Source organism: Trachurus japonicus, chromosome 24 (genome assembly GCF_045865225.1).
Source record: "Trachurus japonicus isolate A0001 chromosome 24, Traja_1.0".
NCBI classification, from domain to species: domain Eukaryota; kingdom Metazoa; phylum Chordata; class Actinopteri; order Carangiformes; family Carangidae; genus Trachurus; species Trachurus japonicus.
The window spans coordinates 20,319,592-20,336,233 of NC_140930.1; the positions used below are offsets into that span (position 1 = coordinate 20,319,592).

Here is a 16,642-nt window from a genome sequence, read left to right on the forward strand (position 1 = left end):
TCCTCCCCCCACCCTCTCTCTGACTTTAATGACTCTGCCCTTTTCAACGCCATGGTAATAAGCACCTTTGTTATCACCCCCTGGAGAGCAGGGTGGGAATCCCCTCAACAAGCCCGTCTGACCTTTCATTAAATAAAATGGCACAATATGTCAAATGGGTTAGAAGTGGGTCACAAACAAACCGAAGAATCACTGTGAGAGCCACTTGGCCACGCTCTCACCGTTGACTTATGATAAGTAGGGGTATAACGATACACAAAAATCACGGTTCGATACCTCGGTTTTGAGGTCTCGGTTCGGTTCATTTTCGGTACAGTAAGAGAACCAAATGCAAAACATAAATTTGCTTGTTGTTTATTAGGAATTTTTCTCAACCAAATTTACATGTTTTAGTCAAATGTAATTATTTTACTCACCTACTAATGTTATGTTGTAGGTTCATTGTCCCTGATACAAATGCACTTATTAAACTAAACTAAACCATTATACAAAATATGAAAAAATATATAATAGCCCTACTGTTGTAAAGTGCTGCCTAATAAGTTCAATAAATTATTCTCAAATTAACAAAACATATCAAATAAGCCAAATAAGACACGTGTAGCTGCAGGCAAACTGTAAACACACACAACTTCTGTACCAAAACTCACCCGTGCTCAGCGCTGTACCAAACCGAACGCCCCGTACCGAATCCCTTCAATACAAATACATGTATCGTTACACCCCTAGATAAAGGACATAGTACAGTGGACCAAGTGGAGCTAATTTCAACTAAAAAAAGAAAGAAAAAAAAAATGGTTACCATGATAAGGCAACACTTCTGTGAGAGAAAAAGGAGACACATCTTCAGGGGGCCAAACCAGGCAAACAGGGGCCCCTGATGGTCCCCCTTTGATGGGCTTCTTTGCCCGGGGCTCACATAGAGTCTAGGACCACTACTGGCGAAGCAAAAAGTCTGAAACTGAGGAGGCTTTGGGAAATGAAAATGTGGAAGTATACTGCATAAAAGTAGCCTAACACTATTAGTAAGACCTCATATCAAAAATAAATGACAAAATAATGACTCTGTTATGAAAACATCCACCTTAGCAAAGGTTCATATCTACAGGCGTCTTTTTCACAACTCTAACACTCGACAGCTAAGGACCCCAACACACTCCACACTCTGTTCTCTCTCTGGGACGTGTGCATATTTGCATGTGTTGGGTCACTGATCCTGTTAACGATGTATACACACCACACACACAAACACCACAGTAGTGTAGGCTACTGCAGGTTGCTGAGGGTTCAGAGTGAAGGCTGTGTGTTAACTGGGAGCTTGGCACATTTTAAAAAGAGTCCAGTCACGTTTCCATTCACACAGGAGACAGGGGACACATTGACAGCAGAGCAGGTCTGGACCGGACCGAGCGGCAATCAGCTTTCACTCCTCGTACGTAACCATGGAAACCAACAATTGAAGCCTTGAGATGAACAGTGTTCACTTGTTTCAAGCACAGTCAGAACGCAACAGTGGACTGGGGCAAAAATGGTCCCTAAAAGTTCATAAAATACCAGTGAAGTTCAGTTAAGCTGCCAGATATTCACCTGTGAATGGGGCGTTTGTCCCTTTCGAGCAGCCATAGGTGGCTTGTGGGAACCTGGTGTATGTCAGGGAAACTTCCTCTTTATAGGAGACCATATTTTATATCAACATTGACTCTAAACTTATAGATTAATGCTAAAACACTAAAAATCAATTAATCAATTTATAGCAGTTTTACATGACATGGGTGTAGGTTAAAGTTGAATGTCATTGAACTCACAGTAACATTAAGTATTATCAACCTTAACGTAGGTGTTGTTATGTTTAGGCTACATAGCTACTGTAGCTAACATTAGCAATAGCACTGTTTACTTATCTTTATTTTATTCAATTATTTACAGCATCAAACTTAATTTGTCAACTCAAAAATGTCATGGTTTGCTTCTACTTTTCTCACTTTTTATTCTCCTCTTTTACTGAAGTTAGCATGCTAGTTCTACCTCCAGCCGAGTCATTTTCCGATACCGAGTCACTGTAGCTTCCTCTCTGACCTCAAGATGTCTGCTTCTGAGGTGGTGTATTATAGCTCCTGTATAACTCTTGTGAACACAAAGATGGCTTTGGGTAAGAAAGACCATTAAGTAACCAGAGCTCATGCTAACATTACGTGTACCAAAAACAAATAATCCACTTCCACTTCCAAGTCATATCATTAACGTATATCAATACAGCGCATATAAATTGATTAATTGATCACATGTTAAGTTGTGTTTTTATATGGCAAAAACCAAATCACATATAGTGTTTTTACTCTGAACAAAGTCTTGAAATTACAGCTTTTAAAATGTTTGTTTGCGAAAATGCTTGTTCTCATGGATTTAACATGTTGTTATCCTTTGTTTTTTTAATAGTGATTTTTATACCCAACAGTTTGGTGAATCACAGAGAACTGTTGCGTCTACTTGCTTTTAATCTGACGTGGTTTGATCAGCATTTTTAATCACTAAACAAAGGCTCTTTTTTCTTCAGAGGGAATAAATGAACATCTTAGCACTAATGAGTTTTTACAATGTAGCCTGAGCTGCTTGTGCTTACATGTAAACTCAGACATGGGAGGAAACCTCGGCAGATTCTAAAGTGTGTGTGTGTATTTGCAGCACTGTTTTTGATCTGGGTGCCACCGCAAAATGTTGGCCATCGTTCACATCTCACTCCAATGCGTGACACCCTCTGCCACTATAGCACACACACAGCACTCGTTTTCATTAGTCTAGGCCCAGGACTGACAGGCAGACCAGAATAACCAGCAAAGCTCACCTTATCCATCAAGCTCTGACTTAATGAAAGGGACTACAGTGTGACTGTTGAAACATGGGATTTTGATTGGATTTCCTGTTTAAGCTGGATTGTTTTTTTCAATGTAGAATCTCTATGGCAACACAACACAACTACAACATCACTTTCTTTTCTATTGACCTTCCCTAATGTTTCAACACAGCTTTCCAGTTTTCAGCTGTCCCTCCAATAAGTGCTTTGCTGAGACGAAATTACTCAGAGCATCAACCCTATTTAGTACATGTCTATTTAACCTGTAGAAAGAAAAGAGACAGGGGTAAAATGTTCCTTCCTCTTTCTTCCTCCTCACCTAAGAAAAACTGGTAAAAAAAGGCCAAACGTCAGACAAGGTTTGATAACAGCTCTAACAAATCTAATTTTGTATTTCAAATTGGCAACCCCCCACCTTGTGTTCAATCAATATTTCATCATCTACTGCACCTAAATGTATCCACTTGTGTAATAGAAGACTGATGCATCAAGGTAACCGTAGTTATGGCCTCTTGCAAGGTCAGAGGTCAGCTACAGGCCATCAAAGGTTATTTAGCTGACGGACAATCAATCTATTGATCCATTAGGGCCACTGAGATACACTGAGTATAATTAGTTTGCTTCATTCCCTTGACTAAATGCCAGCATTTGAGGATCCCTTCAAGTGAACATGTGGACCACTGAGCTTATAAGGAAGATGTTTCATGACATTTTAGCAAACAGCATCAATAATTAAGCAGCTTCTCCTTGTTTAACATTATGTTACATCTGGTAAACGCAGAAGTCGGTGGTGGAATCCTAACCAAACCCTCGGGGAAACAGACACACCAGGCGCAAGAGGGAAAATCCAAAAGGAGAGTCAACGCAAACAGGAAAATCTTCGTCTTAACAACCAGTCCCCAGAAAGCTTACAGCTAGATACGAAACTGCCAATAACCAAAACCAGAGCTTCTGCTGTGGAAATGAATCCAACACAACCTCTAAAAATCTGGTTTTCAATAAAGTGGGGATGAGCTATTATTTAGTTGTTTCTGATTGACTGTCCATGACAGTACTGTCACTGTTTGAAATAAATGGAAGTGCTGTTTTATTTTTGCCACAAATGCAGCTGGGTCAGAGTGACTCAGATGTAATGATGCTTGCTGGCTTTTAGTTTTGTGAAACAGGATTAGAAATAAAAGATCATGTCAACAATATCATTCTTGTTCTTTCTGAATTAAATGTAATGTAAATCTAAATCTCTTTGGTGCATGAAGTTGTTTTCTTTCTCAAGCTTAATAGAAAATAAGTTTAAATACAACTAAACTACAATGGCACTTTTGGTTAAGGTTGGAAAAATACAGCAGTAATCTTTCTCAAGCCTTAACAAGAGGGTCTTAACACAACCACAAACAAGTTTAATAAGGTTGTAGTCATAAAAAGTTCATACTGCAAGATCTGCAAGTTTTTTGTTGTTGTTGCTGTTTTTTGTCAAAACAAACATGTTGACTGTACACATCTTACTGACTTGCCAGATAAGTAAACCAACAACATTTCACAAACTGAAACACAATCTGTCAAAAAATAACATCTGTTTCCTGCAAAACCTTTGGGCTGCAGCAGTTGAACTGTATATTAATGTTATTTCTAGGTTGTGTGAATTAAAAACTAAAATCAACATCAATTAACAGATTATTTTCATGCAGCCTGTGTGTGGTGTAGAGGAAGCGTACTTGAAGGCACAACAGCTTTTCTAGTAAAGTGTCTAGTTTAGTCAGCTATACTCACACATACACTCACTCTACTGATGACACTGACACACATGTGATGCTTACTACAACTAAATAGAACCCAAATGTCATTAGCCAGGAGCCAAAATACCACTCAGCTAGCAAAAAGTGTCTTCTTGCACAGTCACAGTCAGTCATTTCATTCCATGAATTACTATTATACACAATGTAAATGAAACTGAACCACCAGCGAGATACTGCAACAAGTAGTTAAACTGCTAGTTTAATGACATGTACTTCACCCAACAACACTGACTATGTCTTATACAATTATATATCTGGTATATCCTGTATGCTGCAGAGGCAGAACTGACTCAGCTCCACAGCAGCTGCTTCTTAAAATCTGATCATGTGACACATCAACATGACTTAAGAATGAAGAAAGGACTCTGCTTTCTATGTGAAAGTTTTCCTTGGTCATTCACGAGGCCTACGCCGATCACTGATCTGATGACAGATGAAGAACAGCACCAACAGACGTAGTACGAGCACAGCGAGAGTAAAGACTTTGTGTCGGAGGGAGGCACATGATCGGAGGAGCCCACGTGTGTGTGTGTGTGTGTGTGTGTGTGTGTGTGTGTGTGTATGTGCGTGTGTCAGCTGCTGCTACGTACCGGTGGGTTTCCATCTGTGAGTGAGGCTGAAGCTGGAGGCTTGGGGCTGTGGACCAGAGGACTGGACCTGCTCTAGCTGCTGCCCCCCCCCCCTCCCCTCCTTCCTGCTGTGCTAACCCAGCCAGCTGCCCCCCCCCCTCCCCCTTCTCCCCCTTCTCCCCCTTCTCCCTTGGCTCTCCTGTCTCAGGGTCTCCTCTCCCCTTGGCTTCCTCTCTTTCACTCGGTAGCCAAGGTGATCTCTCTTGTTTCCCTTCCTACCTACAAAACAGCTTTCTTCATCATCCAGAGCAGGGTGCCAGCCCCCTCCTCCTCCCCCTCCCCCCCACTGCCTCCCACCTCCTCCTCTCCTCAAAGCCCACGCATCAGGGTGATTCCTCCCTTATGTCAGCGAGGGAGCCATTCAGACAGTCAGCCAGCTGTTTTTCCCACGGCAAATAATACACACACACACACACACACACTCACTCACACACGCACGCTGTATACAGTTCGATCCTGGCTCTTTGCCGCCGCGGCGACAGCAAGGGGTATCCAGGCAACAGGATCCTGCTCCTGCTCCCTCTGAGCTCCGTGGCGAAGGTTGTTGGGGAGCGGTTGGCAGGGGGAGATCACATCACACAGCACAAGAGGGTTCAAGTGTGTGTGTGTGTGTGTGTGTGTGTGTGTGTGTGTATGGGGGTCCTCCTCTTCTAGAGCGCCCTGTCAGTTTTCTCTCTCTCTCTCTCGCCTGGCTCCCTCTGCTACGTCTATCTCATCCCTCACTTGATCTCTCCCTCTTTCATCTGCTCGTGGCTCTCTCCCTCCCTCCCTCTCTCCCTCTCTCCCTCCCTCTCTCTCTCTCTCAGCATCTTGCGCTGCTTTCATCTGTGTGACTATCCACGCGCTCATAATCTCTCTATTTCTAACTCGCTATACACCCACCCAACTCATCTCCCCCTCCCCTCCAAAAACCAAATATGCTGAATAGTTGAGGGCAGAATTATTGATGTTTGGTGACATGAAACAAGGATTAGCTGTGTTGCCGTGCGTTAGACAGAAACTGGGTCCTGACAGGAGGGATTCTCCTCTCCGCTGTGTGGAGCTCTGTCAGTCTTTACAGTATCGCCCTCTAAATATGCATTTGTGCTGCATGCTTTTGCGTGGTTACAATTTGCATCTCAGCTGTAATCAGCCAGCATTGTGCTGAATAAATCCATGCATACTGGAGCCATGCACCGCAGCACAGAAAACATTATGAATTTAAATGTTAGGCGGGCAGGCAGGTAGGGGGGGCAGCCCCCTCAAATTAAAGCTGAGACTTTGCAATTTAAAGCTACTGCATTGAGTTTCTGAAAATCAACCTTACACCCAGCTAATGTGAGACCTGGATTTCTCTCTGCTCTGCTCACATTCACCTACATTATCGTGGTGTCAGCTTGTCTCAACCCATGCAGGTTTGAGGATCTTGGTGACCGACGAGTCAGTCATAGCAATGTCTTCAACATTAGTTCAACATTTTGGCAAATTGGCCCATTGCCATGATCCCTATAGCTTTAGGAGTAGGTTTGTTAACCTTTAATTGTCGGTGAAAGCTATTTTTTAGAATGGCGGAGCAGAGCCGTGAGCTGCTCTGCTGAGTTTGGTGAGGGAAACCAAGAAATCCCATTAGCCTCTGTAGCGTAACCCTAAGCAGCTTGCGGCTCTGCTCCACCGTTGTAGCTTGCACCGACAATTAAAAGGTAACAAAGCTACTCCTATAGGGATTATGGCAATGGGCCAATTTGCCAAAATGTTAAACTATCCCTTTAAAGCCTTGGTGTGAGAGAACTAACGGATCAAAAGTTTGTTCACATTTTGATTGACGGATGTAAGTGCTCACCTGACTTTGGCTTTAACCCAGGGTGAGACTCTTCAGTTCAGTGAGCCTGGTTTCTCTCCACACTGAGAGACTGTAACCAAAAAGCATCTGACTGAAACTATAGCTCGAATGTAGCGTCTATTGTTTTGTTTCCAACTCAATGTGAATGTGCCGAGGCGCTCCAGGACGAAAGCTATCTAACTGTCTAAATACTTAGACTATGGACTGTGCATATGAAAGGGCACTGACACACACCATCACACATGTATAGATGCTCAGTGACAGGGCTGCGAGGCCAGGCTGTACCAAACTCTCGGGAGGTCGGAACAACCGTGGCTGGAGGAGAGAAAAACATTTGTGCCTTTGTTCAGCACATTAACGTGCACGCTGATGCTCCGAGCCGGCGCTGTGGCTAACTGAGCCGTCGACACAACACATCACATCACTGACACACGTACACTTCAACACACACTGCTATTGCTTAAATTAACCTCAAGCGTACATCAGAAATAATGGAAACCCACTTTCAGTTATGGAACAGCAACTTTTTCACATATGTTTTGCTATTGCATCCACATTCTCATCATTTGACAGGAATAAATAAATGTAAGGTACAGTAGAGTATTACTGGTCTGGTCTTATAGTGGAGCTACTACACTAATGTACGCACATGTTAATTACAATCACTTCCTCATGGTTGTACGCCTCCAGTTGAAGTTTACGTTCATGTCTGTTACTCATAGATATATGTAGTCAAACCTTTAAATACATGAAACCCACAGTAACCCAAACCCTAAATTCCATAGAGGGTCTCTGATTGGTTCTTATGAACCAGAGGAGGAACCAGGAGGTTTTTACCAGCAACCCAACAACAGAGACGTCCACAAACAATCCAGCTGATAAAACCAGTAGAAACACTTTCACATTAAAATCAGTGATTCGCCAGTTACCCTTCAGTAGAGACTCAATATCTCATCCTGGCACGTTTCTCTGGTAACTTAAGATCCAGATAGCTGAGGACTAAAACTCTTCACCCAGTTAAAATCTATAGCTGAAAATGTGTAAAAAGAACTTGTGGCTTAAAACTAGATACAAGTCTGTTTGAAGTTCTGGCAGGAAACCACCAGCACATGCACATAGGGAACAGGCAATCAAATGATATGTCCCATTACCATGACAACAGTCATATATAGAGAACTATGGGAGACATTTGGGATAATTTAGGCTACATTACTCTACAACATACTATATAACACAGGTCTGGACATTTTTTTTAGAGATTTCATTGTGGAAAAGTTCCATGTGACAACTTTAGGTGTATTATGTTGATCTAGACTTTTGACGACCAGATTCTAATCATTTCATGTTTAAGTGAAAGTAAACACTTGTACCAAATTTGAAAATATTTCTGCCAGGCCAATAGTGAGATATCACATCCACGAGAACAGGACCAGCGGACAACAGCCCATAAACATAATGCCTGTGGTGTGGCCACGGCTGTTTTGCCGGCGGGGAGCCATAAAAAGGTTGTTTAAAAGCAGGGTGCGGCGGCATGCACCTCAGGAAACGGGCTGTGACGGATGAAAGATGTACGATGAGAACGGTTTGTCACACCGCGGTTAAGCACACAGTCAAAAGCTGTCTAAACACTGCACACACATCAAGAGCTATTACAATCAATTAGAGGTGGAGAACGAGAGAGAGAGGGATGAAGAGGAGTAGGGAGGGAAAGTGAGAGAGCAGCATGAGGCACCTGTAATAGGCTCCTGCCTCTTTTAGCAGCACAGATGATGTGAGGGAGGAGAGGAGGAAGAGGGGGAAGAAGAGGGGGGAAGATGGACAGAAGGAGAGAGAGAGAGAGATTCGTCACATAACTCACCACAGCGTCCATTATAAAAGCCTAAGTGGTTGACTGAGCCTCCAACACGAAGAACCTGACTGTGACTGATAACAGCAGCTTGTGGTGACTCTGCACTAAGTCATTTATAGAAGTGATAATACTCTGATATTTTTAAAGGTCCCATATATTATAACAGTAGCTGTCCATGTCTATATTTGATCGTCAAGCAGCTCTAGGTTCTATATTCATGCTGTGATAGTATCAAAGTGATCAGTCCACAGAGAAACAAATACATACAGCTGATATTCAGAATGAGCCGTCAGGACTTCTGTAACTTTGTGATGTCACAGTAAAGCAGCAACTGCTACCTGGATCTGCCATCCAACCACAAAGAATTTTGTTTCTCTGAGTGTTTCCATGAAATCTGTTATATTTTTATTCAGTCACTCAGAAAACGGTGAGCCAATCAGTAGAGAGGTTCAGAGCCTCGTCTCTCTCTCTCTCTCTGAGAGGAGGCTGACACTGACCTCTTGCTACTAGAGCTTCAGAGAAAAGCCTGAGAGAGGAGATGTAAAACTGCACTGAGATAGATTAAATCATCTTATGGATCAACACTTCAAATAAAACACATTTTACCTTTAACAGAATTATGCTTACAGTTAAATATGTTTTTGTTGTGTGAATATTTGAGTCTGATGGCTTGAAAGCAATAGACCAAGTTAGCATCAGTGGGAACTATTGTTTACCATTTTTTTTAGACATAATGCTACTGTATTATGTCAAATAAACAAATGATTATGTGTAACCATTTACTGGCATTCTGAATAAAAGCATAACCATTTATTAACTACAGAAGTGAGCCAGGTTATGATGGGGTATGCAGTCACTTAGAACAGGTCATTCTTTGTGATTGAACAAAGAGGCCAAGTAAACATTACAGTGGGTAATGGTGGCCTGGCACAAGGTCAGCTGAGAGGGCGTAATGATAGGAGGCCTCCTAGAACAGGATGATAGGAAAATGATACACAACTGAGACAGTTTGTTCCTTCCTGGACTGCACCAGGTTTCATTACTGTGTATAAATTACAGCCCAGTCATCACTCATACTGGTCAGCATGCATGACAATATCAGGCTGATGTATAGATCTGGCTCCAGCATTTATCCCACTTCAGCAACTGGTGCACTGGAAAATGTCATTTTAATCCTTACCTAAAATAAGGAGTGATCTTAACTGACGTCTGCTTAATGGGCTCTATGCACAGCTCCACCACTTCCTGAATTTAAGGCAGGTCCTTCATTTCCTGTCTTACATTATTGGACACACTGATTAATCCAGGTGTGTCTGAGTAGTCACAACGTATCAGGCTAAACTTTAGCTAAAGTAACCCTTACTGAAAAGTAATCAGCTATCAACTATCCTCAAAGAAGATGGCGGTACTGTGTCTTCAAAGCCGGTTGCCAGCATTGGTTGCCACCCGCCAAAAAAACTGGAAGGAGAAGAAGGGAGAAGAAGAAGAAGACGTTGTGTACTGCACAACGACAATAAAGTCTTTGAATTTGAAATACATTTAACTGGCGAACATGAGTTGTTCTTTTCAGTTCAAAGCAGAAGTAAGTGATCCAGTCATTTTGGCTAACTTCTTGTCAGCCGATGGAGTTAGCAGTCCCCGCCCTCGTCCCTACGTCACCACATTCACGCGCATCCCTTGGCTGCACACACAGAGAGGACTGCCCCTTTATGCCGTTCTCTCTCCTCATTGGATAAAGGCTGTAGGATACAAGGAAAGTTTTCTCCTCGGCTTACAGCAGAGCAGAGTGACTGACAGACCCGTGTTTCAGACCAAACACTCTATGTAAGTGATTACTGTCGGAAGATAGAACTATTTAAGACTTATATTAACACAAATATTCCGCTTACTTCTGCTTTAAACAACTTTACTTGGAAAAATTTGAGGCAATCGGTTTCCAAAGTTGTTTTAAGTAAAGTCAATAAATTACATTTTTCATTGCAAAGACTGGATGAAGACAAGGACGCTGTCTGATTAGTGTTGACAGGAACAAAGGCAGGAGAAGAAAGAGATGGAGGTGAACAGCAAGGAGTCTCCTCTCCCCTCAGGCCTGATGCCATTTCAGGTTGTGTCAGCAGAGGAGGCTGCGGGCACAGGTGGCTCAAATGTCACACAGACACACACACACACACACACACACACACACACACGCCTCATTATACACACAACATAGTCCCACATAGTCTGACTCACCAGACATGGACTGTGGATATGAAGCTGCCGCTCTCCTCCTCTTCCGCTATCTGCTCGTTACTGCTTAAAAGTCACCTTCATCATAAGAAACCACGGCGACCACAGAGCGGCGAACTACACAGGGATTGTGGCAACTTTTGATTTTGATTCAGATCGTGCAATCACACTGTCACCAAAACAAGCACCAACAGTGCTTCCTGGGCTCAGAAATACAAACACAACAGCAGCACTGTTTCCTTTATAGCACTTCACTTATTTGTTCAGGGCCTTTACATTTGTACAACCTTTGGAAAATGTATGAGAAATATACTTTTTTTAACCAACTGATAGATTCTGTAAAAAAATTAGAGCTGTAATTGGTTATAAAGAAACAATACAGCACCGAAAACAAACTGTTCTCTTCCACTGATTCATTCAAATAAGTTATTTTTTGTTTTGCTTTACATCATTACCTGATCATAATAACTTGCAACAATGTTCAAACTGTCTGGTTCACCAGAATACCCCATATATGAGGCAGTTGAACTGATCCGGCTGGTTGGTACCAACTTGTTCAGTGGAACAACTGAAATTAAGAAACTTCATTCTTTGAGGTTCAAAAAGGAAAAAGTTTCATGCTCAGAAATCTTCAGAAACTGTTAACACATTTTACACTGTCAGGACAAGCTACAGAAATCATCACAAGCTGCTGCTGGTGGTTAAACTGGATTTTAGTACTTAGTACGTAGTTACTCTTATAGCTATGATGTCAAAAAACCAAGAGAGCAAAGATCTGGACACTTTGACCTCTGACTTGTCATTATCAACACTGAAACTCACTCTAACAGCTCATCATCTACTCTGGACTCTTGGTTTGGCAGCCAATAAGACCTGATCTTAAGGCCTCTGAAGCCCCACACACACACTTGTATCTTGGACAGATAATTTCTGCCTCTCCATCATTTTCATCCAGTAACATCAACAGTGTCTTTAAATGACCCTATGACACACTCACTCAGCATCAGCCCTCCTCTTCAATTAAACTAAACAGCCCCCTCTTCTGTGTGTGTGTTAGATCATGAGGCCTGTCAGCACTCCTTTTTGCCACAGCAGGCAAGACAGAGCAGAGAAGTACAGAGCTGACTAGGGAGAGGGAGGGAGAGAGAGATTTGATCTTCTGTAAGTGGTGTTATTTTATTTTCTCTGTGGTTATTAGCAAGTATGCTGATTCTATCAAAATAAGAGCACGATATCAGTCAGACGTTCTTCGACTATTAAAACGTTACAAATTGTCTATTTGAACTAGTCGTACGGTATTTGTTTCTATCCTGATCCCAGTGCATCTCACTCTGGTCTTATTGATGTACACCTAACTGAAATTACACCTTTAAGGTCTAGTATCCATTATACTATATCAAACTGAATGTGCTTCCATTTTATTTTCTACTGTCACTTCTTTTAACCAGAACTAGACTGTGCCACAATGCCTGGAAAGACAAGAAAATATGTATGAAACATACAAACAAAAAACTTTTATCCAGATAAACATCAGGCTTGTAATGGTTGTTTTAGGTTGAAGATTGATTTGACATTGTTCACATGTATTAGTGTAGATTATATTTGGTTTGGGAAGTGTTGATAAACACCATGCCAGCTCTGTAACAGGCCACTGTTAGAACCAGAAAAATCCTCCTGAATGACTAAAATGAATCTCCCTAAAAAAAACAACCTAGAGATGGAGAGAGAGGGACAGACAGAGAGACTTATCTTCAGGCAAAGTGAAGAAAGAGGAAGATGAATTGTTTTGGTGCCAGGCTGTATCCCAAGGTGACTGGAGAACAGGCGGGGACGACAGCAGAGAGCGACATAATGAGATGGTAGACAAGTGAGACGCAGATACAGCAAAACACAAGCGGAAAGAGAAAGCGCTGAGGACGGAGACTGAGAGAGAGGAATGAAAGAGGACACAAGGGCAGGAGGAGGAGGAGGAAGCAACACTGGATCAAATTGTAAAGCTGATGGTAATAAAGGGAAGCAGCCAAAGGGTCATTACACATTCATACACAAGCGTCTCCGGCGGTCTGGACGTCCCGTGTTGTCAAAAAACAGAACAAGACAGAGATGATCAGGTGACAGAGAGGTCACACGCCATCTGAACTACTGTGCGACAAAAAAGCGTCTGACCCCTCCCCCCCCCCCCCCGACACACCCTCCTGCCGAAACACAGACGCGTTCGGGTGTCAGGGGACGTGAATGGCTAATCAGCTCCATATCAAATAACAAACAGGTGCGCCAAGACTGCTCATAAGACAGCGATAACAATGGTGCATTTCATTCTCCACAAAGGCATCTTGACAATATGGTTCACACACACACACACACACACACACAACACTCCCCCTCTCATCACTGCTGACCAGACCACAGTGCAACAACAAAACAAAAAGCAGCTTTTGTTCTGTAATATTTCTGACAGGATGTTTTCAGGTACAACGAGTTGACAACAGATCGTTTTACATGAGGGTGCAACAGGAACTCATAACGTTGAGCTGAGGCTGATGTGCTGCTCTGGCCTTTTATTTTTCCGCTCCTTGATGAAATCTTGACCCTGAAACTAAACAACATACAGTCAGACTGAGCAATGACACTTTGATTCTCATTCCCATCCCTAGTGAAGCAGGTTTCTCTTTCCACTCGGTATCAGTAATTCATCTAGTATGACATAACTCCTCCTTTGTCGGAGCAAAGTTAAGACTTCACCTGCCAATGGTGACATCATGTCAGTGCTGCAGGTGAGACGTGACAAAAAATACCCATGAGAAACATCCCGGAAGAGATTTGAGAACTTTTTGCATTCACATGTTATTTATCACGTACACAACATGAGCAGTAAGTCTATAGAGTCTGGGAGGGGCGAGTTCTGTTTGAACCTGTTTCCAGGTCAAAAAAAAACTGCCTTGATCAGGCATGGGCAACTCATTCTACAAAGGGCCGGTGTGGCTGCAGCAGGTTTTTCTTCCAACCAAGCAGCAGCAGCACACCAGACCTGACCTGTTTGATTAATTGATCTGAGTCTTTAGACGGCTGATTGATCAAATGATGTGCTCTTGATAGGTTGGAACAAAACCTGCAGTCTGAGTTGCCCACCCCTGACCTGGATCATCTGAGATCAGAAGGAAACTAATCTTTTAGCAAAACTCCACACAGCAGAGAGGCAGGCTTCTCATTTTTAGCTGATGCTGTTGTTTTAATCCATTTGAGTAACAAAAGGTGACTAGGGGCAGATAGTATCAGCTGGAAGGAGTTAATGCTTGACATGGCAAAATCTAAAACTAATCTAAACAAATCTAAAGCTGTGAATTATCTCTTGTCTGAATCTGCAAGTGAAACTTTTATCTTTGTCGTATCATAACGTAAAGCTCATCTGTTCAATAGTTGTGAATCAGGAGGTTTTGAAAGCAGCAGCCTCTCAGTTACACAGGCTGAAACCTGAACACAAGTGGATTTCATAAGAGACTCAGGAGGATTCAGGTCAGCATCTATTGATGTTGAGACTGATACTGGGCAAAGACCATCTGCTGTGGGTGTGTCCACTAGTCAACACTACTGGGACCTTAAAAACACACACACACACACACACACACACACACACACACACACAGCTGAAGACTACGTTGTTGTGGACTGGCTCTGTTTAGAATAGGTTTGCTGTCTGGAGCAGGACGCTGCTTCACAGTAGAAACCTAATGTCAAGATGAAGTGACAGGTGTAAACAACTGAGGAGAACAGCGTTAAATAAGACGGGCAACTGAGGAAATTCAGACCTCCTCCTCCGAGTCAAACAACCTTCACCAGGCTTCAGAGGAAAGTTTTCATTTCATGGTAAATCATCCAGATCTGACTAAAATGTCAGAAATTAGGCTCTGGGCAGCGCTCTGTCACTCCACCCAGTCTGGTGGAAATCAGTTAAGCAGTTTTTGTGTAATCCTGTTGAAAAACATGACCACCTTGGCAGATAGTAGATGTGATACAATTCAGCTGAATCCTAGTCATTCCAATGACAAACCATTTTTTAAGCATAAACATGACTGTAACAGTGGTTCAGCCACAGTGTCAAACTGTTGAGAAATGTTGAGAAAAGTCAACACCGTCCCTTCTGAAGAGGAAGTGGAGTGAGCAACTAACACATGGATATTAATTATACTGTAAACTAATGAATTCAATATGAATATCCTGTTCAAAGATCTGTTTGTACTGTTGTAAAACTGAAGGTTACACAGGGAAGTAAAGTGTGAGGTTGTGTGGCTCCAGAGCCTCAGAGCACACAGACAGACAGCCGGACGTCCAGTCCTCTCTGTGCGACAGGAACAACTCTGACTTGCTTGTCATTTGACCTGCGCTGCTTTTGTTGTCCACTCTGGACAATGATGTCATTGTTGCTGGGTGACCTCGTCCTGTCGGCAACATGTCTGACAAAACAGTGACATGCATTAGGAATGCTAAGTTTATTTTATTTTATTTATCTAAAGGTTTAAAAATCAGGGACAATGCACATTAATAAAAACATTTAAACAAAAGTTAACGTGCCAGAATTAGCCAAAAGGCAAGTGAACACTGTAGCTTTATAAAAGAGGGAGTATCTCACTGAGCGAATTAAAACATACAGTATATCACTAATTCAGCCCTACTAACTTCCTCTAACACGCAGACACACTTATAGACTTAATGTGAACCCTTTGTGTTCACATAAAGCTACACAACACGCTGCCCTCAACAAGGCTCACAGCACTTAATGGAGAGAAAAAGCACCAGAGCAGCAGAAGGTGTTTACCGCCTCAATCAGCGGGTGACATTTTTTGAGGTGTTTTTGTCTGCATGACTTGCAAGTAACGATGAAAAGGCGACATGTTGGGATGGAGGTCAAGTCACGCTGAGTCATTTACATATGAAACAGAAGAACAACACGCACACAAAAACACTGAAAATGGATTCATGTGCAACAAAACAGGCGGCATCTTCTCCACAATAAACACAACAGATGCTGGGGTTGCCTACAGTAAAGACATCACCATCACAGGGACATTAAAAAACTCCCCCATCGTGAGCACTAACGCGTACGTTTACAAGAACCCAAGGGAACAAGTCTGCAAAGAGCTTTTTTCTCCCCATGTTTCTTAGCTGCAACTATTTTAGGAAATAAAACTGCAGCAGCAGTGGAGGAAGCAGCAGAGGTTGCCCACCACCTCATGGAGGGATGAGAGTCCTATCCAGTAATAAAGAGAGAGAGAGAAACTCCCTTTGATTGGACTCAGAGGAGTTCAACAGCCACTGCACTTCTATAAATATAGAAGCTTCTCATCCGGTGCGAGAGGCTTTTTTAGACAGGGAGCTCCGAATAATGAATGAATAGATGGATGGTGCTAAAAGCTGAAGCTTGTTTGTCATCTTATTGTGAAAGGAGGTGAGAGAGGGCCTGGATGGACAGGTTGA

The 16,642-nt window shown here is 42.5% G+C and overlaps 1 protein-coding gene across 3 annotated transcripts in view; it reads right to left on the bottom strand.

The window, feature by feature from the left end:
* Positions 1–16,642, bottom strand: part of enah (ENAH actin regulator) — a 132,311-nt gene that overhangs the window by 77,083 nt on the left and 38,586 nt on the right. The window lies entirely within an intron of this gene.